General features: G+C 41.9%; 1 protein-coding gene and 1 long non-coding RNA gene across 6 annotated transcripts in view; both read right to left on the minus strand.

Annotated features, from left to right (window-relative positions):
* The window catches only part of chd2 (chromodomain helicase DNA binding protein 2), a 38470-nt gene extending 36237 nt beyond the window's left edge, over positions 1 to 2233 (minus strand). For 3 of the 5 annotated variants that reach the window (XM_029696394.1, XM_029696393.1, XM_029696389.1), the window contains exons 1-3: positions 2039 to 2231; positions 433 to 496; positions 207 to 266 (exon numbers count right to left, since the gene is read on the minus strand). The gene's annotated coding sequence lies outside the window, so the exon portion shown is untranslated. Of the gene's footprint in view, positions 1 to 206; positions 267 to 432; positions 497 to 2038 lie in introns of all 5 variants that reach the window. The other 2 variants (XM_029696390.1, XM_029696391.1) reach the window with 2 other exon arrangements.
* A 12279-nt stretch (positions 2234 to 14512) lies between these two features.
* Positions 14513 to 15589, minus strand: LOC115151308 (uncharacterized). The gene is made up of 3 exons (XR_003867267.1): positions 15452 to 15589; positions 15093 to 15192; positions 14513 to 14650 (listed from the first exon to the last, which is right to left on the minus strand). It is a non-coding gene; the product is annotated as an uncharacterized LOC115151308 (long non-coding RNA).
* Between the last annotated feature and the right edge of the window lie 12257 nt (positions 15590 to 27846).

The raw sequence follows: 27846 nt of genomic DNA on the forward strand, positions 1-27846 counted from the left end.
ATTTCCTCTTGTTTTCAAGAATTGAATGGGCACAGACTAAATAAATGCCAAGTGAGTACACAATGCAAATGTTACAATGTAGTGTTAGGATACACTATAACGCACACCTATATAATATTTTACATGGAATAGATGTTATTCAAAATGTGTTTTCAGGTTATATCTTCTTCTCAGTCTTTAATTAAAAGCGAACACTTTATACTTACAAGTCTTGATCATTCCGATCCCCCTAGTCATCGATTTGGTGGGCCATCCGGGTGACAAACCTTCAAAAGTACAAATACAAAAGTGAAAACAGGCCAACAGCACAACCTATTGGTTAGTGTAATATAGCAGTCAGGAGAAACGTACTTGCTAAATTAAACATACGCACTGTTAATAATTAATAATCATAAAATGCCATCACAAGCTCAGTTTATTACACAAACCTACCATTTTTCGAGTATCAAGACTTCGGTATTCTTCTTTACCCCCATTTTTCAAACTTCAATGGTTCCTGAAAAAATAAATATACATGTTAGATTACGATGATTATGTCACAAAATCTGGCAGAATGCCATACATTGTCTGATACAAGAGATTCTATACATCTGTACAGAATTTTATATTCTAAATGCTACTACAAATACTACAGAGGCAACCATATACTTGATCAACTAATATCTACCCATAATTAATTTGTGATCTAAATTAATTTGCAGAAGGCAACTTATAACCATTTACACTTCTCGAATACATGCATGTCCAAAAATACTATACTTTCAACTTGAAATATGCGTTGTGGCCATTTATCCAACGATTTTTGTATCAAAATTAGCAAGAATTGTTCATGGAACACAAAGATTAAACCGGCAACCAATTTATGACCACAATATAGCAGCTGATCAATGATACCTTATTTAAATATATAGTGTACCTAAATATGGAAATCTTGAGACTTGGCTGAATCAATATCTCATCATCAGGGACCTTTATAATTAGCTTTTATAAAGATAACACAGCATCAACTTGATTACATTGAATATCCATGAAACAAATCTCATCCTCACTGTATGGACATATTTCAATAACCTGGTCAAGATAGCATTAAGTAGCTTTTGTGTCTTGGAAAAGGGTGTATTTCTTAATAATTCCTCTATGAAATGTGATCAAGTGAATCGTTCTGTATTTGTGAAGTGTGAAAAACCTACTCCCATAACTACTAAAATAATAACCCCAAAAATATTTATGGAATTATTTCAGAGACTTTTATTTCCATTCTGTAACACAAAGAGTTAAAAGCCAACACCCTATTTACAATTTTTTGAAAAATAGCTTATATATGCTCCTCAAGACGTTGCAGTTTCATTTGAACATAAAACTTGTGTTATGTGTATAGAAAGAGCAACATTATCGAACATATTGTTTAACTTCAAATTTAATTTAATAATTTTAACTACTGTTAAAATGAGCTGAAATATTAAGTTAGCCATAACTATACCTGTCTGGAATGTTTTCCAGCATGTAACACCTAAACCTGGCAATAAAGCCTTTTCAATCAGATATATTTTTTTTTTGTATGGAAAAACATCGAAATGCACTATATAATAGAACATCCCTTGAAATCACAATATAAAGCTTCATACTTTCATCTTACTCTCAACCCACTTAAATCAACATTTATTGTTAAGGTGTAACGTTACTCAATTTAGTTAATTATCTGTCAATTTCAGACAAGGGCATTTGCCCTTTCAAGGACAAAGCACATTTTAAATGCGTAGGTTCTAGAACTCGAAAGTGTACCCAATAATAATGTTACTTTGTATTTGACTTAAATAAACGCAACACATTTTTTCTTTCTCCTATTCATCCCACGATTTAGAATTTCAACCACACTAACATTAGGTCCGAATTTTTGTTGTTGTATAATTCTTAACCGGGAACACACCATGGCCATTTTTACAACAGACCGTAGAACCCTCACTCTTTCCACCATATTGCCACATCTTCTAAACGCGCCTTTATAGGGGAAAACTGTTTTTGTTTTTTAGTTTCTTACCCACATGTGAGACGGGCGCTATCCCCCGTCTTCTACCAGCGCGACCGCCGCATTTCTTGCAGATTTTCGTCATTTTATCGGGATCTTCACCCTGACAGTTGTGCGTCTCTGCCATTCTGTGCTGGATGCTGGTCTCTTCCGTCTGTCCTTCTCACTGGGTCTGCATGAACTGTTATCCTATTCAATAGCTCTGCCCCCTCTTTTTCAACGTAAGCGCACACAACTTCCTCTGAAACACACCAGCATCCTGGCTAGCAAGCAGAGCCTCTGCTCTAATAGTTTAGATAATTACTATAAAGCGATTTATTGAGGAAAATATGCAACATTGTGGCTCTACATTTATTGTATACACTTGTCTGAAATGTATTAAATGTTAAAACTAGGAGATACATTGTGGCAACATTTCCCTTGTATTGTCCAAAGATCTATGCTCAAAGGTTTACGGTCTGTTTTGCATTTAATGTTTGTTCTTAAGAAATGTTTTGTGTTTGAGGCAATATGTATAAACCAACTTCATTGGTGAACTAGTTTAGTTTTGAACATTAAACAATGCTGAAGTTGTGTTTTACTACCTCCTGTCCTGAATTTCATTACATTTCAGTACACTTATTTCATCACGTGTTGCATAGCTAAAGGCAATTCAATTAAATAATTATAACACAGTAGATATGTCCTAATCTACCAGTGTCAAACTAATATAGACTACCACATTTGTAATTGTTTGCCTATAATATGTTGATGTAATTGCTTGTATTGATAATAATGTGTATTAATATTACAAATGAACATGCATGACATGAAGAATGTCATGCATAGACCATAATGGCGTTGCTTTGTGGGAAACAGCAAAAACACATACGCCATTTTGAATGTACTGTTCAGTCCTCAGTACTCCACCCCATCACCGACCAATAAGATGTGAGCGGAACAGCTTTGGCTGTTTTGCAGTGGAAGATTTCCTGGAAAAAGATCCACAGCCTAGCAACAAGAGTTGTAAACCCCCATTCAAATGAAAAACGGCACCCTTCGTTCCCTCATTGGACAGAGCACAGAAACTTATTTGCGCAGGAAAAACAAAATGGTGCCAGTTGAGCAAGAAGTTACCCTTCACTATAGATCTGGGATCAGATTACCCTACCCAAACTGGGGGGAAATATCTTATCCTGTATCAGTAGTTAGGGGCAAGTTCTACCTCCTGCTGAAATGCAGAAAGACACATTGTGATGTGATGGGCGAAAAGAAGATATATTAATGCAACATTGATCAAACTTGTTATTGTTGAACATTACAAAATTTAGCTTTTCTTTTTTTTACAGCCCATAAAATCATAAAGTTTGTAGTTGGTTACACGTGCTTGCTTACACATGCTCTAGAACTAAAGTATTGCCAGTTGATATGCCATTTATGAAGTTGGTCATTTTAACTGCAACGTTTGTATTGTATTAGACAAAGAGTAGACCACCGTTTCCTGTCAGTAGAATTTTGCTGTAGCCCTTATTCACTGGTTTGAATAACAGGTATCCAAGCAACAGTAACCAGATCTACTAATTTTCTGCGTTGGCGTCCGATTCCTGCCGAACAGACAACAGATCTGATAAAAACAAATATAGAGTTGTTTTATTTTGATTAAACCAGTAGTGTGTCAGACAAAGAGTAATTGTTGTTGTAAAATGAATAAATTAAAAAGCAGCATTTGACAGCCCATACTCAATAGTTAGGCTCCACTCCTTAGTCCAAGGACCTTACATGTCTGTTTAAAGGGTGATTTGCCTCTGGAAGACAAAGCTGCCAAATACTCCAGCTAAACGTGAATCGATTCTCAATTGCAGTAAGGTTATAGAAACATAAATCCCTCTACTTTCATATAACATAAAACTAATTTCACAAATGCAAAATACACACACTCTACAACAGTGGAGGCTGGGTGGAGGAGCTACAAGAGGACAGGCTCATTGCAATGGCTGGAATGGAATAAATTGAACGATATCAAATATATGGAAACCACATGTTTGACTCCATCCATTACAATGAGCCCGTCCTCCTATAGCTCATCGACAAGCCTCCACTACCGTACACTGTTTTAACCAGTTTTAACAGTTTCAGCAGACAGTATTTTTCAGTGACAACACCTTTGTGGCGTCTGTCTACCGTTTACACACAGGTGTTCGGAGACGCAGATAGCAAATTAGCACAGGTAGTCCACTCAGTCTTCCGTCTGTTTTCCGTAAACAAGCGCTGTAACATGGAAATATGGCAGTGTGGGAACCCTAACCCTGCTTACGAACAGTCGGGAAGCAAAGGGCTACGCTGATCCCAGTGTCATGGTGAATAAATGCTGCCATCTAGTGTCTATTGGAGCGCAATTGGTTGTAGATGCCCTCATTTTATTATGTGTGGTCAAAAACCATAATATTTTTGCATCAGCTTGTTTACAACAATGGAGGCTCCTCAGAGGAGCAAGGGGAGGACCATCCTCCTCAGTGAATTTCATAAAAAATAAAAATTGTAAAACAGAAAAAGTTATCCATTTAAGATAAAACTATACAAAATATATTTGTCACCAAATAATTGATTAAAACACTGTTTTGCAATGAAGGTCTAAAGTAGCCTCAACAGCACTCTGTAGGGTAGCATGTCCGTCCTCTTGGTACATTGACTTCAATACAAAACCTAGGAGCATCCACTACTAGGATTACTCACCTCAAGTTGGACGAGGATTTCTTCTTCAATGAGTCGGACGCGAGGGATATACTACGGACACCCGACCAGGCCCATATCCCCGTGATTCGCTGGAAAAGGTAATAGGTTTCGCAGAAAGAGATAAGGATGCCTTGTGAGGATCAGGCGACGAGTGGCTAATCTGCCCTTGCCTTCCGTTCTGCTAGCTAACGTTCAATCGCTGGAAAATAAATGGGGTGAACTGAAAGCACGTATATCCTACCAACTGTAATAAAAACTGTAATATCTTGTTTCACCAAGTCGTGGCTGAACAACGACATTAAGAAAATACAGTTGGCGGGTTATACACGATCGGCAGGACAGAACAGCAGCCTCTGGTAAGACACGGGGCGGGGGCCTATGCATATTTGTTAACAATAGCTTGTGCACAATATCTAAGGAAGTCTCAAGGTTTTGCTCGCCTGAGGTAGAGTATCTCATGATAAGCTGTAGACCACGCTATCTACCTAGGGAGTTTTCATCTGTATTTTCCGTAGCTGTCTACATACCACCAGAGACCGAAGCTGGCACTAAAACCACACTCAATGAGCTGTATTCTGCCATAAGCAAACAGGAAAACACTCATCGAGGCGGCGCTCCTAGTTGGACTTAAATGCAGGGAACCTTAAATCAGTTTTACCTAATTTCTATCAGCATGTTAAATGTGCAACCAGAGGGAAAAAAAATCTAGACCACCTTTCCTCCTCACACAGAGACATGTACAAAGCTCTCGCTCGCCCCCCATTTGGCAAATCTGACCATAAATCTATCCAGCTGATTCCTGCTTACAAGCAAAAATTAAAGCAGGAAGCACCAGTGACTCGGTCTATAAAAAAAGTGGTCAGATGAAGCGGATGCTAAACTACAGGACTGTTTTGCTAGCACAGACTGGAATATGTTCCGGGATTCTTCCGATGGCATTGAGGAGTACACCACATCAGTCACTGGCTTTATCAATAAGTGGATCAAGGACGTCGTCTCCACAGTGACTGAAGGGCAGTGGACTTTGCACCATATTTTTTTGCACTAGGGGGTGTAACCCCTACCCTAACCAGAAACTGTGGATAGATGGCAGCATTCGTGCAAAACTGAAAGCACAAACCACTGCATTTAACCATGGCAAGGTGACGGGGAATATGGCAGAATACAAACAGAGTAGTCGTTCCCTCAGCAAGGCAATCAAACAGGCAAAACGTCAATATCGAGACAAAGTGGAATCGCAATTCAACAGCTCAGACACGAGACGTATGTGGCAGGGTTTACAGACAATCACGGACTACAAAAGGCAAACCAGCCACCTCAGGGACACCGACATCTTGCTGCCAGACAAGCTAAATACGTTCTTTGCCCACTTTTAGGATAACACCGTGCCACCAACGCGGCCAGCTACCAAGGACTGTGGGCTCTCTTTCTCTGTGGCCGACTTGAGTAAAACTTTTAAACGTGTTAACCCTCGCAAGGCTGCCGACCCAGACAGCATTCCTAGCCACGTCTTCAGAGCACGCGCAGACAAGCTAGCTGGTGTGTTTACGGACATATTCAATCTCTCCCTATCCCAGTCTGCTGTCCCCACATGTTTCAAGATGGCCACCATTGTTCCTGTACCCAAGAATGCAAAGGTAACTGAACTAAATGACTACTTCTGTCATCATGAAGTGCTTTGAGAGACTAGTCAAGGATCATATCACCTCCACCTTACCGGTCACCCTAGACCCACTTCAATTTGCTGACCGCCCACAGACGATGCAATCGCCATCACACTGCCCTATCCCATCTGGACACGAGGAATACTTATGTAAGAATGCTGTTCATCGACTACAGCTCAGCATTCAACACCATAGTACCCTCCAAGCTCATCATTAAGCTTTAGGCCCTGTGTCTCAACCCCGCCCTGTGCAATTGGGTCCTGGACGTCCTGACTGGCCACCCCCAGATGGTGAAGGTAGGAAACAACATCTCCACTTCGCTGATCCTCAACCCTGGGGCCCCACAAGGGTGCGTGCTCAGCCCCCACCTGTAATCACTGTTCACCCATGACTGCGTGGCAATGCACGCCTCCAATTCAATCATCAAGTTTGCAAACGACAACAGTAGTGGGCTTGATCACCAACAACAACGAAACAGCCTACAGGGAGGTGAGGGCTCTCAGAGTGTGGTGTCAGGAAAATAACCTCTCACTCAACGTCAAATACAAAGGAGATGATCTTGGACTTCAGGAAACAGCAGAGGGAGCAACCCCTATCCACATCGATGGACAGTAGTGGAGAAGGTGGAAAGTTAAGTTGCTCGGCGTACATATCACTGACAAAGTGAAATGGTCCACCCACACAGGCAGTGTGGTGAAGAAGGTGAAACATGCCTTTTCAACCTCAGGAGGCTGAAGAAATTTGGCTTGTCACCGAAAACCCTCACAACCTTTTACAGATGCACAATTGAGAGCATCCTGTCGGGCTGTATCATTACCCGGTATGGCAAATGCACCGCCCACAACCGCAGGACTCTCCAGAGGGTGGTGTGGTCTGCACATTGCATCATCAGGGGCAAACTACCTGCCCTCCAACACACCTACAGCACCCATTGTCACAGGAACGCCAAAAAGATCAAGGACAACAACCACCCGAGCCACTGCCCGTTCACCCCGCTACCATCCAGAAGGCTTGGTCAGTACAGGTGCATCAAAGCTGGGACCGAGAGACTGAAAAACAGCTTCTTTCGCAAGGCCATCAGACTGTTAAACAGCCATCACTAGCACAGAGGCTGCTGCTTACATGCAGACTTGAAATCATTTAAATTAATGGAACACTAGTCACTTTAATAATGTCGCTTTAAACAATGTTTACACATCTTGCATTACTCATCTCATATGTATTATTGTATTCTATACTATCTATTGCATCTTAGACTATGCCGCTCTGACATTGCTCATCCATATATTTATACACATTCTTATTCCATTCCTTTACTTAGATGTGTGTGTATTAGGTTTTTGTTGTGGAATTGTTAGATATTCCTTGTTAGATATTGCTGCACTGTCAGAACTAGAAGCACAAGCATTTCGCTACAATCGTAATAACATCTGTTATCCATGTGCATGTGACCAATACAATTTGATTTTAAGAGTGTACTCCGGCAGAAGGGGAAGAAACAAAATTGAGCTCAGGTGTACAACTTGGTCAATGAGATGATCTTGGTAATTATACAGACCTCCTGTACTCCCTGTTCACCCACGACTGCATGGCCAGGCACGACTCCAACACCATCATTAAGTTTGCAGACGACACAACAGTGGTAGGCCTGATCACCGACAAGACAGCCTATAGGGAGGAGGTCAGAGACCTCGCCGGGTGGTGCCAGAATAACAACCTATCCCTCAACGTAAGGAGATGATTGTGGACTACAGGAAAAGAAGGACCGAGCACGCCCCCATTCTCATCGACAGGGCTGTAGTGGAGCAGGTTGAGAGCTTCAAGTTCCTTGGGGTCCACATCAACAACAAACTAGAATGGTCAAAACACACCAAGACAGTCGTGAAGAGGGCACAACAAAGCCTATTCCCCCTCTGGATACTAAACATTTTGGCATGGGTCCTGAGATCCTCAAAAGGTTCTACAGCTGCAACATTGAGAGCATACTGACTGGTTGCATCCCTGCCTGGTACGGCAATTGCTCGGCCTCTGACCGCAAGGCACTGCAAGAGGGTAGTGCGTACGGCCCAGTACATCACTGGGGCTAAGCTGCCTGCCATCCAGGACCTCTACACCAGGCGGTGTCAGAGGAAGGCCCTAAAAAGTGTCAAAGACCCCAGCCACCCCAGTCATAGACTGTTCTCTCTACTACCGCATGGCAAGCGGTACCGGAGTGCCAAATCTAGGACAAAAAGGCTTCTCAACAGTTTGTACCCCCAAGCCATAAGACTCCTGAACAGGTAATCAAACGGCTACCCGGACTATTTGCATTGTGTGCCCCCCTCCCCCTTTTTTACGCTGCTGCTACTCTGTTTATCATATATGCACAGTCACTTTAACTATACACTCATGTACATTCTACCTCAATTGGGCCGAGCAACCAGTGCTCCCGCACATTGGCTAACCGGGCTATCTGCATTGTGTCCCGCCACCCACCACCCCCTCTCTTACGCTACTGCTACTCTCTGTTCATCATATATTTTTATTTTATATTTTATTTATTTCACCTTTATTTAACCAGGTAGGCAAGTTCAGAACAAGTTCTCATTTACAATTGCGACCTGGCCAAGATAAAGCAAAGCAGTTCGACAACATACAAAAACACAGAGTTACACATGGAGTAAAACAACATACAATCAATGATACAGTAGACAAAAATTAGACTATATACAATGTGAGCAAATGATGTGAGATAAGGGAGGTAAAGGCAAAAAAGGCCATGGTGGCAAAGTAAATAAAGTATAGCAAGTAAAACACTGGAATGGTAGATTTGTAGTTTGAAGAAAGTTCAAAGTTAAAATATAAATAATATGGTGCAAAGGAGCAAAATAAATAAAATAAATAAATACAGTAGGGGAAGAGGTAGTAGTTTGGGATAAATTATAGATGGGCTATGTACAGCTGCAATGATCTGGGAGCTGCTCTGATAGCTGGTGCTTAAAGCTAGTGAGGGAGATAAGTGTTTCCAGTTTCAGAGATTTTTGTAGTTCGTTCCAGTCATTGGCAGCAGAGAACTGGAAGGAGAGACGACCAAAGGAGGAGTTGGCTTTAGGGGTGACCAGAGAGATATACCTGATGGAGTGCGTGCTACAGGTGGGTGCTGCTATGGTGACCAGTGAGCGGAGATAAGGGGGGACTTTACCTAGCAGGGTCTTGTAGATGACCTGGAGCCAATGTGTTTGGCGACGATTATGAAGCGAAGGTGCAGGCAGCGATCGGTTGAAGAGCATGCATTTAGTTTTACTTGTGTTTAGGAGCAGTTGGAGACCACGGAAGGAGAGTTGAATGGCATTGAAGCTCGTCTGGAGGGTTGTTAACACAGTGTCCAAAGAAGGGCCTGAAGTATACAGAATGGTGTCGTCTGCGTAGAGGTGGATCAGAGATTCACCAGCAGCAAGAGCGACATCCTTGATGTATACAGAGAAAAGAGTTGGCCCAAGAATTGAACCCTGTGGTACCCCCATAGATACTGCCAGAGGTCCGGACAGTAGGCCCTCCGATTTGAGACACTGAACTCTGTCAGAGAAGTAGTTGGTGAACCAGGCGACGCAATCGTTTGAGAAACCAAGGCTACTGAGTCTGCCGATGAGGATGTGGTGATTAACAGAGTCAAAAGCTTTGGCCAGGTCAATGAATACGGCAGCACAGTATTGTTTCTTATCGATGGCGGTTACGATGTCGTTTAGGACCTTGAGCGTGGCTGAGGTGCACCCATGACCAGCTCTGAAACCAGATTGCATAGCGGAGTGGGTGCGGTGGGATTCGAAATGGTCGGTAATCTGTTTGTTGACTTGGCTTTCGAAGACCTTAGAAAGGCAGGGTAGGATGGATATAGGTCTGTAGCAATTTGGGTCAAAAGTGTCACCTCCTTTGAAGAGGGGGATGACAGCAGCTGCTTTCCAATCTATGGGAATCTCAGACGACACGAAAGAGAGGTTGAACAGGCTAGTAATAGGGGTTGCAATAATTTCGGCAGATAATTTTAGAAAGAAAGGGTCCAGATTGTCAAGCCCAGCTGATTTGTAGGGGTCCAGATTTTGCAGCTCTTTCAGAACATCAGCTGAATGGATTTGGGAGAAGGAGAAATGTGGGAGGCTTGGGCGAGTAGCTGTGGAGGGTGCAGTGCTGTTGAATGCAGTTGGGGTAGTTAGGTGGAAAGCATGGCCAGCCGTAGAAAAATGCTTATTGAAATTCTCAATTATAGTGGGCTTATCGGTGGTGACAGAGTTTCCTATCCTCAGTGCAGTGGGCAGTTGGGAGGAGGTGTTCTTATTCTCCATGGACTTTACAATGTCCCAGAACTTTTTAGAGTTTGAGTTGCAGGAAGCAAATTTCTGTTTGAAAAAGCTAGCCTTGGCATTTCTAACTGCCTGTGTGTATTGGTTTCTAACTTCCCTGAAAAGTTGCATATCGCGGGGGCAGTTCGATGCTAATGCAGAACGCCACAGGATATTTTTGTGTTGGTTAAGGGCAGTCAGGTCTGGGGAGAACCAAGGGCTATATCTGTTCCTGGTTCTAAATTTCTTGAAAGGGGCATGCTTATTTAGAGGTCAATATCCTTCCAGGATAGCCGGGCCAGGTCGATTAGAAAGGCCTGCTCGCTGAAGTGTTTTAGGGAGCGTTTGACGGTGATGAGGGGTGGTCGTTTGACCGCAGACCCATTTCGGACGCAAGCAATGAGGCAGTGATCGCTGAGATCCTGGTTGAAGACAGCAGAGGTGTATTTGGAGGGCATGTTGGTTAGGATGATTTCTATGAGGGTGCCTGTGTTTACGGATTTGGGGTTGTACCTGGTAGGTTCACTGATAATTCGTGTGAGATTGAGGGCATCAAGTTTAGATTGTAGGATGGCCGGGGTGTTTAGCATGTCCCAGTTTAGGTCACCTAACAGCACAAGCTCTGAAGATAGATGGCAATCAATTCACATATGGTGTCCAGGGCACAGCTCGGGGCATAAGGTGGTCTATAGCAAGTGGCAACGGTGAGAGACTTGTTTCTGGAATGGTGGATTTTTAAAAGTAGAAGCTCAAATTGTTTGGGCACAGACTTGGATAGTAAGACATAAGTAGATTGCAACTCCACCCCCTTTGGCAGTTCTATCTTGTCGGAAAATGTTATAGTTAGGGATGGAAATTTCAGAGTTTTTGTTGGCCTTCCTAAGCCAGTATTCAGACACAGCTAGGACATCCAGGTTGGCAGAGTGTGCTAAAGCAGTGAATAAAAAAAATGTAGGGAGGAGGCTTCTAATGTTAACATGCATGAAACCAAGGCATGAAACCAAGGCTTTTACAGTTTTATTGAGGAACATTCCATTGTTAGTTTGGAATTCAACATTAAAATTAATGTTGTAAAAGTGTATGGTTTAAATAACAGTGATCAGCCTTTGAACTTACTGCCTTTTTCAGCAGGATATTTCTCTTTGTCTTTCGTTTGTCTGCCTTTCCCCAGGTGGCATTCTTACGTGTCTTGAAACAGAACACCATTGAATGGGCACCAGATTAGACAACAATCACCCCATTAAAAAGTAGACATCATTTTACCAATCACACCATTCATATGGTGAATGTGGCATGCCACATATGTAATCAGGTGGAATGGGAGATTTATGTATTTTAACTCGAGACATGCCATGGCGATAAGTAGGTGTTTCCCGCGAACCGGAATAGAGTAGGTCATCATACTTCCTCATCTGATTGGTCAAGTAGGCGTGCCTTCTGACTTTGTGGCAACAACCGTTTCATGGCTGCTGCAATCTTGCTAGTTCCGGTTTTTCTAGGACTACTCCACTCCGCCTGTGTGGTGTAGTTTTTGGGCACTCCAGTGTTGCCAGGGACGTGGCTCTGCATGGCTGCAACTAGTTAGGGAGGGGAAATCTGCTTTTGCACCACCACCATTGGGGAACGGGAAATCTGCAGGCACCACAACCACTCTAACCATGAAAGGTAATTTTGTGTATGCAGTTGTGTGCACGTAACTTATTGAGAACTAAATCATACGTGCTCTAGTTAGCGCTACATGTGCACCTCAGGAGACCTGGCAGTTGTATATTCTCTATTCAACACAACATGCCACTTATTACAAAATGAAAAGTTGGTGAAATACGTTTTTGCAAAAGTTATGCCGTTATGATTTGACAATTAATCAGTGAAGTTGCATTTACACATTCTAAATGAGACAGTAAAAAGCAGCGTTATGTACAAGTACTATAATATTCCAACTCCAGGATTCTATAAGATGCTCACAACATTATGTATTTACAGAGCCACTGACATAGTGAGTTATGACAGATAGACTCAGCAAAATGTATATCCTTTCTAACCCCTGCCAAGAGATCTCTTTGACCTCTCTTTTTAGCATGAGGTAATTTATTTCTGTCCTGCTATTCAAAAACAATCAACAAGTGCTTCAACATAGTAAGAATGGCAAAATAAAGAACTCCTTACAGAAGTGGAAGGTTGTGCATCCTGATGTAAACGATATTCTAATCTGCTCCTACTTATATGTTTTGTAAATAGTTCAATAAAGTTTACTTGTACTGTCCGCCTACTTGTTTTCTTTCTTGTTCTACACAAATACCGCCAAGACCTCCAGTGGTGTCAGTTTACATACCGACTTCAGCTGGTTCACTGTATCAGTTCACCACAGTTTATGAGAATGGAGTTTGACTTAACATTGCAGCCCTGAGGGATTGGCGGAGAGGGAACTCCACTTTACAGGACTACAGGATATGATTAGAGATTGGTCGGAGAGTCACAAAGCAATCATATAGAGTGGAAAAATCCACAGCTAATCTTTTCATATGTAATACCTTAACTAATTATGAGAAGATATTACACTGTTTAATAACCAGCCAGCTTCTAAGAGACACACAATTTTAAATGCAATAGCTAAAGGATTTATGCATTAAAATGTTAATCTGTTTGGCTGGGTAGCAAATGGGCCAAATCAAGCGCAGGTTGAGCAAATGTCTGTTGTCCCCACCAGAAATTGGACAGTGATGAGCTGAGCTGGTGATCCCTCTTCTCTGCATCTGGGGACATAGGTGTCCAACAGGGCATAGATATTATCAGCCTGAAGTAGGAGTTACTGGGTGATAAGGGGTTTCCCCAGGCATGCATGTAAAATTATATTGGATGGGAATTATAGTGAGCAGACTGTCATTGGAAGTCAGAAACTTAGTTGTGCAACTAGAAAGATATAACACATGCATACATCTACCATTATGAGCAAAACAAATCTAAAACACTGAGTATACAAAACATTAAGAACACCTAACCTGTATCCCGGCACATTGACTCTGTACCGGTATGTCACGTCCTGACCATAGTAAGATGTGATTTTCTATGGTAGAGTTGGTCAGGGCGTGAGAGGGGGTGTTTTGTTTTTCTATGTTTAAGTTTTAGTTTTTCTATGTGGTTTTTTTTTGGGGTTGATCTCCAATTGGAGGCAGCTGGTCCTCATTGCCTCTGATTGGAGATCATATTTAAGTAGGGGTTTTTTTCCACCTGTGTTTGTGGGCAGTTATTTTCTGTTTAGTCTTTGTACCTGACAGAACTGTATTTCTGATCTTTTGTCTTTAGTATTTTTTAAGTTAATAAATATCATAATGAACACTGCGTTTTGGTCCCCTCTATACAATGCCCGTTACACGGTACCCCCTGTATATAGCCTTGTATTGTTATACACATTTGTTGTGTTATTTTTTGATTGATTTAATTATTTTTACTTTATTTAGTAAAGATTTTATTAATTCTTTCTTGAACTGCATTGTTGGTTAAGGGCTTGTAAGTAAGCATTTCACAGTAAGGTCTACAAATGTTGTATTCGGCGCATGTGAAAAATTTAATTTGATTTGCTCTTTCCATGACAGACTGACCAGGTGAATGCTATGATCCATTATTGATGTCACTTGTTAAATCCACTTCAATCAGTGTAGATAAAGGGGGGAGACGGGTTAATGAAGGATTGTGGGAAGCATTGGCGTCAACATGGGCCAGCATCCCTGTGGAACGCTTGACACCTTATAGAGTCCATGCCCCGATGAATTGAGGCTGTTCTGAGGGAAAAAAGGGATTGCAACTCAATATTAGGAAGTTCTTCCTAATGTTTGGTATACTCACTGTATGAGAGCTCTCTTGCTTGTGTTGAGAATCCGAGAATACTGAACACTTCATTTGAACTTGATCAGGAGGGCCGCAATGTCCACGTGCTTAAGCAATGTTGAAGCAATGACCACGTGTAGATGAGAGAAGTGACAGAGAGGAGTGAGAGAGGCAGAGGACGTGATTTAACCTCATGATGACTTGCCCAAAGACTGATGACATCCAAGCTGTTCCATATCTAGGCTTTCCATAATATCACTTTCATCAGTGTGGGTGTTTTGACAGAAACCGGTAGTCCAAATCAGAGTTACAAAGTGGACAATTTTCTTTAGGATAGGGATTTACAGTTTTAAAATAACTTTCAGAAAACAGTATGTAAGATTTCTAGAGAACATTATTTATAGTTTCTGTGTTATACTTCTAAAGCTGTATGGTTATGCTTCTAATCAAAGCTCGTAAAATATATTAGATGCACACAAGCACCATTGTCAATCCAAATGTAGAAGAGAAAATGAAAGAGAACCTTTGTATTTAACCAAGACGCTGTACCATTGAGAAATTGCTGCATGGTTTGTCATATTGGATCCTCTGCTCAGCTGAGGTGTGGCATCATCGCCTAGTGAGAAGCAAGGAATCAGCAGCGGCCGGCCTGGAACACACAAGTGAAATTTGATAACTAGCATGCGATTAACAAAGTTAGCTGGAATACACAGGAGGACCTCAGGTATGTGTCATGTGAAAACAAACGGTAAATGACACTGATGCCAATAAAGTATGGAAAAGAATTGCAGGCAAACTGGGATAGAGCGTGTGGGTTTGTCTGTATTGGGTTTAGATCCTCTGCTAATCTGACACCACATTTAACTCACATCCACTATCACAGCTATGTCATTGTGGTGTAGGCCTACCCTACATCTGACACACCACTGGTGTCATCATGCACATCCAGCATCACAGTTGTCATGATGTGGCCCTTTCTGGGTGTAGATCGTGGCTTCCCCCTCTCTCACTCCTACACCCAGGTTCTGTTATCTCAGGTCGTAAATTCTTGGCGGAGACTCTCTCCCCCTGGCCATGCAGAAAGAGAGAATATCAAATCAAAGTTTATTTGTCACGTGCGCCGAATACAACAGGTCACCTTACAGTGAAATGCTTACTTACAGGCTCTAACCAATAGTGCAAAAAAGGTGAACAATAGGTAAGTAAAGAAATAAAACAACAGTAAAAAAGGACAGGCTATATACAGTAGCGAGGCTGTAAATGTAGCGAGGCTACATACAGACACCGGTTAGTCAGGCTGATTGAGGTAGTATGTACATGTAGATATGGTTAAAGTGACTATGCATATATGATGAACAGAGAGTAGCAGTAGCGTAAGAGAGGGGGTGGTGGGTGGCGGGACACAATGCAGATAGCCCGGTTAGCCAATGTGCGGGAGCACTGGTTGCTCGGCCCAATTGAGGTAGTATGTACATGAGTGTATAGTTAAAGTGGCTGTGCATATATGATAAACAGAGTAGCAGCAGCGTAAAAAAGGGGGAGGGACACATAATGCAAATAGTCCGGGTAGCCGTTTGATTACCTGTTCAGGAGTCTTATGGCTTGGGGGTACAAAACTGTTGAGAAGCCTTTTTGTCCTAGACTTGGCACTCCGGTACCACTTGCCATGCGGTAGTAGAGAGAACAGTCTATGACTGGGGTGGCTGGGGTCTTTGACAATTTTTAGGGCCTTCCTCTGACACCACCTGGTGTAGAGGTCCTGGATGGCAGGCAGCTTAGCCCCAGTGATGTACTGGGCCGTACGCTCTACCCTCTGTAGTGCCTTGCGGTCAGAGGCCGAGCAATTGCCGTACCAGGCAGGGATGCAACCAGTCAGGATGCTCTCGATGTTGCAGCTGTGGAACCTTTTGAGAATCTCAGGATCCATGCCAAATCTTTTTAGTTTCCTGAGGGGGAATAGGTTTTGTTGTGCCCTCTTCACGACTGTCTTGGTGTGTTTTGACCATTCTAGTTTGTTGTTGATGTGGACCCCAAGGAACTTGAAGCTCTCAACCTGCTCCACTATAGCCCCGTCGATGAGAATGGGGGGCGTGCTCGGTCCTTCTTTTCCTGTAGTCCACAATCATCTCCTTAGTCTTGGTTACGTTGAGGGATAGGTTGTTATTCTGGCACCACCCGGCGAGGTCTCTGATCTCCTCCCTATAGGCTGTCTCGTCGTTGATCAGGCCTACCACTGTTGTGTCGTCTGCAAACTTAATGATGGTGTTGGAGTCGTGCCTGGCCATGCAGTAGTGGGTGAACAGGGAGTACAGGAGGGGATTGAGCATACAGAGAGAGAACAGAGAGAGAAACATTGAATAGAGAGAGAGAACAAGAGAGTACAGAGAGAGAACAAGGGATTTCACTTGGCCGAAATCCTAAATCCCCAAAATGGGAGAATTAAACTATATGTCCACTTGTGAGAATGTGGGAAGGGTCCATGGACCCTTAAGGGACGAGTATGACAAGTGTGTTTCATTTGGTGACCTCATGGAGGACAGGAAACACACATAACTATATGTATGAATGTGTACATTTCTCAATTATGGGGTTTGCATCCAATTCTTGTATAAAATGAATGAGTAAAGATTAAACTATTTGTTAAATGATGTAATGTGATGTTAACCTTTAGAATGAGAGAATTGTTTTCCCTGTAAAGTTGAACTAAGTCAGCGGCCACGCCCCTGTAAGCACAGACATGATCAGGCGTCATGGAACCGCCCTTTTCTATTGTTACGAATAAAACCCCCTCCTAAGGAAATCCTCTTCAGACTAAGCAAACCCCAGCGTGAGCTGTGGTTGCAATGGTTGAGTACCAAGACTAGAAAACAATACCACGTGGCGCATTGGCTACACGGCTGGAAATGGTTAAACTCTGAGACTATCCATCCCTACAGAATAAGAGCAAATCCAAAGCTATGGTGCATTACCGCCTTCTCCCTCTGACCAGCAGAAACACAAACAATTATCACAAGACCACTTCTGATTACCCTCACCGATTCCACAGTAGCCAATTATGTTTTCACCCACCCTGAAACCACAAATGGATCAGCCAAAAGGCAAGGGTCCACTTTTTCCAAAAACTTCACTCCTACTGTCACAGACTCATCTTTATCCTGACCCGCAATGCAAGCCTCGGGCGCCGAGAACTTCACCACACCTACCTCCGATACTTCGCCCTCATTCACTACCATTTCTCCACCGGTCTTCAGCTCACTCAGTTTAGACTTTCTACCATTCTTCTTTAACAAACCATATCCCTTTTTCCTGACATTTTTAACCGACAAGTTCACCATCTTCCTCCCTCTCTCAGACCTCCTCTGCCTCTCTTTTTCCCTCCATTCCAACTCCGTATTCCAAGTATACATCTTATGTAATACTGCACTTCTCCTGACATATCTTGTTCTTGCTTTCTCAAGGGACGCCATTTAACCGGCTGTCACAATCTCCGTACAATCAGCACGAACGCCTCGGGATGCAGCGGTCAACAGTGCATCCCACTTATAATGCAGCTGCTTCGTCTTGATGATATTCTTTATCAAAAGCTACCACGACACCTTTCAATTTCAAACAAGCGCGCTCTCCGTCTTCCTTCTCTGATGTATTCCTTCAACGTCCAAAACCCATTGCCTCTTTCTCTGACTTCTTCGGTGGGGTTTATCGGCGGTTGGCATCCAACGTTATGGTGCATTACCGCCACCAACTGTACTGGAGTGTGGGCCAGAGACAGGGAGAAACTAAATCCTACCTGCCGGCCCCGTTGCTCTTAGTCTCAAATTAGTTATTTTTATTATCTACTGACATTCTACTAAATATACTCTTCAAACTAATTTCCTGTATCCCCTTCTCCCTCATACTAGATCTCAGCCTCTCTCTTTCCCTGTGATACTGCCCACACGGTAGCAATACATGCACCACTGTCTCCTGGCAAAAATCACACTTTCCCATTGGATGCTTCCTTATCACATTTAAGGACTTATTCAACTGGCTGTGCCCCACCCTTAATCTTGTAAAAATAGCCTCCCCTCTTGTCCCTTCCATCCTTCCCGACTTTCCTCTGTACTTGAAATAAATGCCTGCCCTTAGTATCTCTATTCCACTGCTCCTACCATCTCTGCACCATGACAGTCCATAATCAGGCTTTCTGCCTCTGCCTTGCTCATTGAAACTACATCAACAGTCCCACTTCTAAGAGCTTGTTTAGCCAGTAAATCAACTGCCTCGTTCCCCTCCACCCCCACATGTGCTGGGACCCAAATAAATCTTCTCTATACCCATCTATCTAATCCTGCCAAGGGTTTGTAAGGAAGGGGGATACTTAATAAGTTGTACAACTGAATGCATTCAACTGAAATCTGTCTTCCACAATTAACCCAACCCCTCTGAATCAGAGAGGTGCGGGGGGCTAAAATGATCAATACCCACATCGTCAGTGCCCAGGGACAGTGGGTTAACTGCCTTGCTCAGGGGCAGAACAACAGATTTTTACCTTGTCAGTTCAGGGATTTGATCCAGCAGCCTTTTGGTTACTGACCCAATGCTCTAACCACTAGACTACCTGCACTTCATAAAGTAGATCTTGTCTGTTACATGACCCAAAGGACTGGAGACGCATTAACACTGCACATGAATCAGAGCAAATAACTACTCTGTTTTAACTTTCTCCACCCACTGCAAGGCCAACAGTATGGCCATCAGCTCTGCCATCTATACAAATCAAATTTTATTTGCCACATGCACAACTAGTGTAGACTTAACTGTGAAATATTTACCAAGTAGACTAAAATAAAAGTAACACAATAAGAATAACAATAATGAGGCTATACACAAGGGGCACCGGTACCGAGTCAGTGTGCGGGGGTACAGGCTAGTTGAGGTAATCTGTACATGTAGGTGGGGGCGAAGTGGCTATGCATAGGTAACAAACAAACAGCGAGTGTACAAAAGGGAGCGCGGGGGGGGGGGTTTCAATGTAAATTGTCCGGTGGCGATTTTATGAATTGTTCAGCAGTCTTATGGCTTGGGGGTAGAAGCTGTTGAAGAGCCTTTTGGTCCTAGACTTGGCGCTCCAGTACCACTTGCCGTGCGGTAGCAGAGAAAACAGTCTATATCTGTGGTGACTGGAGTCTCTGACAATTTTATGGGCTTTCCTCTGACACCGCTAGTAAATAGGTCCTGGATGGCAAGAAGCTTGGCCCCAGTGATGTACTGGGCCGTTTGCACTACCCTCTGCAGAGCCTTACGGTCAGATGCCGAGCAGATGCCATACCAGGCGGTGATACAACCGGTCAAGATGCTCTCGATGGTGCAGCTGTAGAACCTTTTGAGGATCTGGGGACCCATGCCAAATATTTTCAGTCTCCTGTCTTGGTATGTTTGGACCATGATAGTTAGTTGGTGATGTGGACACCAAGAAACTTGAAACTCTCAGTGTTTCAGTGTTGAACGCTGAGCTGTAGTCAATGAACAGCATCCTCACATAGGTGTTCCTTTTGTCCAGGTGGGAAAGGGCAGTGTGGAGTGTGATTGAGGTTGCGTCATCTGTGGATCTGTTGGGGACCTATTCGAATTGGAGTGGGTCTAGGGGGTCCAGGAGGATGCTGTTGATGTGAGCCTTGACCAGCCTTTCTATGCACTTCATGGCTACCGACGTGAGTGCCACAGGGCAGTAATAATTTTGGCAGGTTACCTTCGCTTCCTTCGGCACAGGGGCTATGGTGGTCTGCTTGAAACATGTAGGTATTACAGACTACAGACAGCTACGAATAACACAGATGAGAATTATCTTGGTAGATAATGCGGTCTACATCTTATTATAAGGTACTCTACGTCAGGCGAGCAATAACTCAAGACTTCTTTAATATTAGACATTGCGCACCAGCTGTTATTGACAAAAAGACACGCACCCCCACCCCTCGTCTTACCAGAGGTAGGGTCTCTGTTCTGCCGGTGCATGGAAAATCCCGCTAGCTCTATGTTGTCCGTATCTTCGTTCAGCCATATCTTTGTGAAACGTAAGATGTTACAGTTTTTAATGTCCCGTTGGTAGAATAATCTTAATCGTAGGTCATCCATTTTATTGTCCAATGATTGCACGCTAGTGAGAAGAATGGAAGGAAGTGCGAGTTTACTCGCTCGCCTCCGTATTTTCAGAAGGATGCCCAATCTGCGGACCCTTTTCCGACGTCTTTTCTTCACGTAAAGGGCGTGGATCTGGGCTTGTTCCAGTGAAAGCAGGATATCCTTCTCGCCGGACTCATTAAAGGAAAAGGTTTCTTCCAGTCCACGGTGAGTAATCACTTTTTTGATGTCCAGAAGTTGTTTTCGGTCATAGGAGATGGTAGCAGCAACATTATGTACACAATAAGTTACACAAAACGCAAAAAAAATGACTAAATAGCACAATTGGTTGGGAGAATGTAAAACGTCAGCCATGTTCTTCGGTGCCATTTTCAAACAGCCAGGTGATCCGTAATACGTTTTCTGACTTCTACCCCACATTCCTGCACTACAATTGCCGACACAGTCCCGTCCCTGGCTCTTTTTAACCATCTGTGTAAATGGCCACAAACTCTGCCTGATGACTGAGGTTGGTGAGGGCAATATGAAGGGAGAGTAATCAGGGTGTTGATGAAGTCCAGGTGTTTTTAACGATGGGGAGCAGGTACGCGCAATGATGGTTGCCAGGTGTACGCAATGTGGGTTGTCAGGACCGGTGATCAGGAGTAGGCGTGACATGAAAGCACATTCTAAAAGTGTAAGCGGTCCTTAATTGACACTAAAAGGTTATATTCTATACACATTTGAAGATAATACATTTTTAATAATTAGTTTGATAAGATTACAGATCTTCTCAGGGACCCCATTTGGAGAAGACTGGCTTGCCTTGGCAGCCATGAATACACGCCACTGGCTCCTTGACCTACATTACGCACGAGCAGGTCCCGGTCAGGAGCTGCCCAGTTTGCCCTTCTGTGTGTGCATGGGACATAAGTTTGCCCACATCACAGCATGATGGGCTGCGATGCAGAAAAACAAATGCCCATGCTATGTTTTCCAGTTTCTTTAAATATACTGAATAAAAATATAAATGCAACATGTAAAGTGTTAGCCCCGTGTTTCATGAGCTGAAATAAAAGATCCCAGAAATGTTCCATCCGCACAAAAAGCTTATTTCTCTTAAATGTTGTGCACGAAATTGTTTACATTCCTTTGCAAGATAATCCATCCACCTGACAGAAGTGGCATATCAAGAAGCTGATTAAACAGCATGATCATTACACAGGTGCACCTTGTGCTAGGGATAATAAATGGCCACTCTAAAATGTGCAGTTTTGTCACACAACACGATGCCACAGATGTCTCAAATTGGAGGGAGTGTGCAATTGGCATGCTGACTGCAGAAATGTCCACCACAGCTGTTGCCAGAGAATTTAATGTTAATTTCTCTACCATAAATTGCCTCCAACATCGTTTTAGAGAGTACGTGCAACCGGCCTCACAACCGCAGACCACGCGTAACCACGCCATCCCAGGACCTCCGCATCTGGCTTCTTCACCTGTGGGATCGTCTGAGACCAACCAGACAGCTGATGAAACAGAGGAGTATTTCTGTCTGTAATAAAACCCTTATGTGGGGAAAAACTCATTTTGATTGGCTGAGCCTTGCTCCCAGAGGGTGGGCCTGGCTCCCAAGTCAGTGGGCCTATGCCCACCCATGGCTGCACGACTGCCCAGTCATGTGAAATCCATAGACTAGGGTCTAATGAATTTATTTAAATTGACTGATTTCCTTATATGAACCGTAACTTAGTAAGATTGTTGAATGTTGTGTTTATATATTTGTTCAGTATACTTTGCAAATGCAACTTACTTATGTTAAAACTGAAATGATCTATTAATTCCTTTTACTAGACACTCTTATTCAGATCAACTTACAGCAGTGAGAGGATACATTTACATTTTTTTTCCATACTGGTCCCCCATGGGAGTTGAACCAACAACCCTTGTGTTGCAAGCACCATGCTCTACCAACTTAGCCACATCATCACATTACATCCTCACAAACCACTTGCTGTCTCAATGTACTAATTTCTTTCCTTCATGGTGATGGAAAGTCTACATGTACAAACCAAGATATGTTAATGTACATTTACATTCAGTGGTTTGTAAGGATGGTAAATTGATACTGAACAAAAATTAGTTGTTTTCTATGTTATTTGATCAATAAAAATATTTAATTTGATGCCCATAACTTTGCACCTTTTGATGTAAATGTTTGAGGACAGGGTTTTGTTCTTTCTGGATTCCATTGGAATGAAGATCACAGATAAAGGGACTCTTACAATTCAAATTTGATTGAATCCTGCAAGATATTGTTATTAATTATACAACACATTTTTATTTTTGCTAAAGCAGTGATGCTGAAAAAATATTTTTGCCTACACTACAGCCTACACTACAGAAAAAATATATATCATTGAGTTAACAAAGCTGCATACAAACATGGTCTCTTTTTTGTTTTCTTGAGTAAGGCAGCTCCAAAATGCAGGTGTTTCAGCCTTGCTCAGTGCTTTCTGTGGAGGTGGGGTAAGCCAGCAGAAAATAAGGAGCCTTGCGCCGTGATTGGCTCAGTGTTCTGTCACTCATGGGGACACTACATCACCGCCAAGTCTAAAGGTAGAGATAGAAAATTCAAGCCCCTTGGGTGCTGCCACAGAGTTACATTAGAAGTGCCCATCCAAGAAGGCTTAAGGTCATTGGCCACAGATAAAATGATGTCAAATCACATATCTACAGTAGCTTTGATTGGACTGATCATGTCAAGATCATACTTTCAAAGTCTTAGCTAGCAGTCATCATCATGAATCAAGTCGACAATCTACTGGCAAATCCTTTTTAATCCTTGTCATGTGAAGAGAAATAATGAAGAGAAATTATCGATAAAACATATAGGTGCTTATCGGCCATTGGATATAAACGTTACACAACAAGTTGGAAATCACAAATTCAACAATGAGTGATTTGGAAGGAATCAGTGTGGCTAACTGCAAACATTGCAAAGCAATCATTAGCCTGCTATTCAGCGGAGTGGCTGTGTGGTCCAAAGTCTGAGATTAAGGGTATTTTTTCCTAGTTTAAAAGGATAAACATTCAACATTGGCCATGCTGTCAATGAAGTAAGATTTGTACCACGCTCAAAACAAATGTTAACTCTGAACTGCAAAATCTGACTTTACTGAGTTCAAGACAACTGGGAAAATATGTTTTGAACTTTCATCCAACTCAGAAATGTACATTCGGAACTCAGGCCTTTTTCTACAGCTACAACCTGAAGATCACTGACGTCATCATGATTCAACCTTGTTTTTTTCCCGAATTCCCAGTTGTCTTGAAAGCACCATAAGTCCAGAGAATGCCAGACTTTGATGAAAAAAGTTCCCCATGAAGGACCGCCGTGCCACCTTCCTGTTCAAGTGAGCACAGCACAACAAGGTGAGTCCAAAAATGTCTTGTATGCTGCTGCATAAATTATATAATATGCCAGGGAGATATGTATACTGTAGCTAAGAAAGTAATACTGCTAGTAGCCCATGTGCCTCACCCTAATAATTTGGTCTATGTTCACCTCTTAATTTTGCCTACTGTTCTGACTTGGTGGTGCACATGTAGCCTATAACCTGTTTTTGAGAAATGTTATCATCGAATATTGTAAGAGCTTTCATTGTCTGCTTATATGTCCCCTTTATTTATCCTATGGTTTTGAATTGGTGTACAGGGAGAACACTGTAAGAATGGCCCATGTTCTGAATTCTGTTGCTGTACATTTCAAAAGTGCTGAACAAATAGATATATTGACTACGTCCGTCCAAGCTCGCTCATTAATATCTTAATCGAAGTTACGGATTGTCTCTTATCCACTTGTCGTCCCCTTATGCCATAGTTTGTACATCTCAATTGTCATTAGAAACCACATTTGTTTAAGCAAGTCAGCCATATCAGCTATGTTTTTTTAGAAGGCAGTAAATGAGGCTGAATGAACTGTTTTGCTGCCAGACAAGGCTCCGCTGATAGCCAGGTGAAGCAGTCATAAAGTGTTGGGACTGCTGTTGGGACTCTGTTCTTGGGAAAGCTTTATGTAGGCCCTAACAGTTTGTGGGCACCATTTGTCACCGTTATAGTGCAATTCATGTATTGTTTAGTGTTGTGTTGTGTTGTGTAGTGGCTTTGCTGGCATGTATCCCTTTTTTTGTTGTTGGCCCCACCAAGATTTACATTCTAAAATTGCCACTGTATGTACATATATAAATCTGAAAAATAATATATATATATATATATATATATATATATATATAAATAATATATATATATATATATAATATTTTTCAGATTTATTTATGTATATACAGTGGCAATTTTAGAATGTAAATAAATATATATATATATATATATATATATATATATATATATATATATATATATATATATATATATATATATTGAATAGGAAGCCATGTCTGTCCGATTGTACAGTATTCACAACTTATTTCACAAGAAACTATACAGTACCAGTCAACAGTTTGGACACACCTTCTCATTCCAGGGTTATTATTTTATTATAGAATAATAGTGACTACATCAACAACATGAAATAAGACTTTTGGAAAGCATTCCTCATGAAGCTGGTTGAGAGAATACCAAGAGTATGCAAAGCTGCCATCAAGGCAAAGGGTGGCTACTTTGAAGAATCTCAAATATAAATTATATTTTGATTTGTTTAACACTTTTTTTTGGTTACTACATGATTCCATATATGTTATTTCGTAGTTTTGATGTCTTCACTATTATTCTACAATGTAGAAAACAGTCCAAAAAAAAACTTGAATAAGTAGGTATGTCTAAACTTTTGACTGGTACTGCAAAACTCTCTGAAGCTGGAGACTCTTACCTCCCTCACTAGATTTAAGCACCAGCTGTCAGAGCTGCTCACAGATCACTGCACCTGTACATACCTCATCTGTAAATAGCCCATCCAATCTACCTCATCCCCATACTGTATTTATTTATTTATCTTGCTCCTTTGCACCCCAGTATCCCTACTTGCACATTCATCTTCTGCACATCCTACCATTCCAGTGTTTAATTGCTATATTGTAATTACTTCGCCACCATGGCCTATTTATTGCCTTACCTCTCTTATCCTACCTCATTTGCACATGCTGTATATAGATTTTTCTACTGTATTATTGATTGTATGTTTGTTTATTCCATGTGTAACTCTGTGTTGTTGTATGTGTCGAACTGCTTTGCTTTATCTTGGCCAGGTCGCAGTTGCAAATGAGAACTTGTTCTCAACTAGCCTACCTGGTTAAATAAAGGTGAAATAAAATAAAAATAAAGTATTATTATTCAAATTCTTCAGGGGATACTGCAGCACCCTAAGCACCCCTACTTCACGTGGCTATGGAAGGGTTAGCTAAAAAAGGTTAAGGTTAAGTATTTTTTTTACCTTTAGTTAACTAGGCAAGTCAGTTAAGAACAAATTCTTATTTTCAATGACAGCCTAGGAACAGTGGGTTAACTGCCTTGTTCAGAACAACAGATTTGTACCTTGTCAGCTTGGGGATTCAATCTTGCAACCTTTCGGATACTAGTCTAATGCTCTAACCACTAGGCTACGCTGCTGGTTTAGTTAACATACTAAGTAGTTGCAAAGTTGCAAAAAAGTAGTAAGTAGTTGAAAAGTTTCTAAAATTGTCAGTGATGAGATTGAAACTCACAACCTTTGTGTTGCTAGATGTTCACATTATACGCCCAACCCAACCCAACCCAACCCAACCCACAACACTACTTTCGTTTTTGCCTTCAGTAACCATATGTCTTATGTAACAATACCATACGTAACATATCATAGAAATTAGTTTCCAGGATTTACGTTTACTATGTTACGTCTAGCCTATGAGACCAGGCTGTCCAGACCGGAAGCCTGGCACCTTTTGCTTTGACAGCAGTTAGGAGAAGCAGCGAGCAGCGAAAGAAGCAGTCCGCAACCATTCAGGAGATATTATTGTTGGGTTATACAGATGGGATATTTACACCGTTTTATGGAATCGTTTCAATCTCGTTTGGCGAGCGGAGGCGCAATTTTAAACACCTTTCTTGAAATGTCACAGCATGTCATTGCATATCTTCAATCACATATCTTCCTTGGCTTCGTGAAAGGAATTTAGATAGAAAGAACACAGACGATAATTTTCACAAGAAATTTGCTCTTATTCTTTCAAGCAGGATGGTGTCATACAGTTTCATATTCACTTTGGTTATTGTTGTGGCATGGGAAGTTATCGGTGAACCACAAACTCTACCTTCACCCTCAACGCTAAATTCAACATCATCCATTCATGGAGGGGATTTGTCAAATAATGGCACAGATAAGACCGAATCAAGAATTTCTTCAATGTTACAATATCTTCCTACTCTTAAAAATATTGTAATTATTATTTGCGCGCTAACAGCTGTTCTCATCACGTGCTTGGTAATCAAAGTGATCAGGTAGGCTGATTTATGTTTACACCAATAGGCAACCAATAACTCTATAGGCAACTGTATTATCTTAATTAACATTATATATATTCCTACTGTAATATACTATACTATTCTTCTATGAAATCGAATTGAAGCTTTCATAAACGTAGTATGTGCGTCATTATTGATTTCGATCAGCCAGTATGTAATAGGAGAGTTGGCAAACAGGGGATGTGTCTTGGTGTTATTTGTATTGCAGCAACTATCATATTGTGTCAGTAATTGTACATCTAAATATGTTAAACACCACTACATTAGGCTACATCAGCGATGACATAATCATTCCCCACACCAGGTGGGCAGTAGGCCTTAACCACAATGCAGGTTGTCATTTACTGTCATGAATCTTACCCTAGAGGCACAACGGAGCGATTTCTCTAGATGGGCCAGCTGCAAAGTCAAAATGGGCTATATTGTAAAAATTCATGAAAACAAACTTTTTGGTGTTAATGTAAGGTTAGGCATTAGGGTTAGTAGTGTAGTTAGGTTTAAAGTCAGATTTTATGACTTTGTGGCTGTACCAGCTAGTGACCACTCTGCAGAGCTGCCTCCAGAACAAGATTAATGACGAAAAACGCTAAACTGCAACCACAATACACTACTTTAATCCTGTCCATATGGCAAAGCAGCCATATCAGATTATTTTTTGTTCCAAGTGAGAAACTACTGCACACCTCAG

This window comes from Salmo trutta, chromosome 17 (assembly GCF_901001165.1).
Source record: "Salmo trutta chromosome 17, fSalTru1.1, whole genome shotgun sequence".
NCBI classification, from domain to species: domain Eukaryota; kingdom Metazoa; phylum Chordata; class Actinopteri; order Salmoniformes; family Salmonidae; genus Salmo; species Salmo trutta.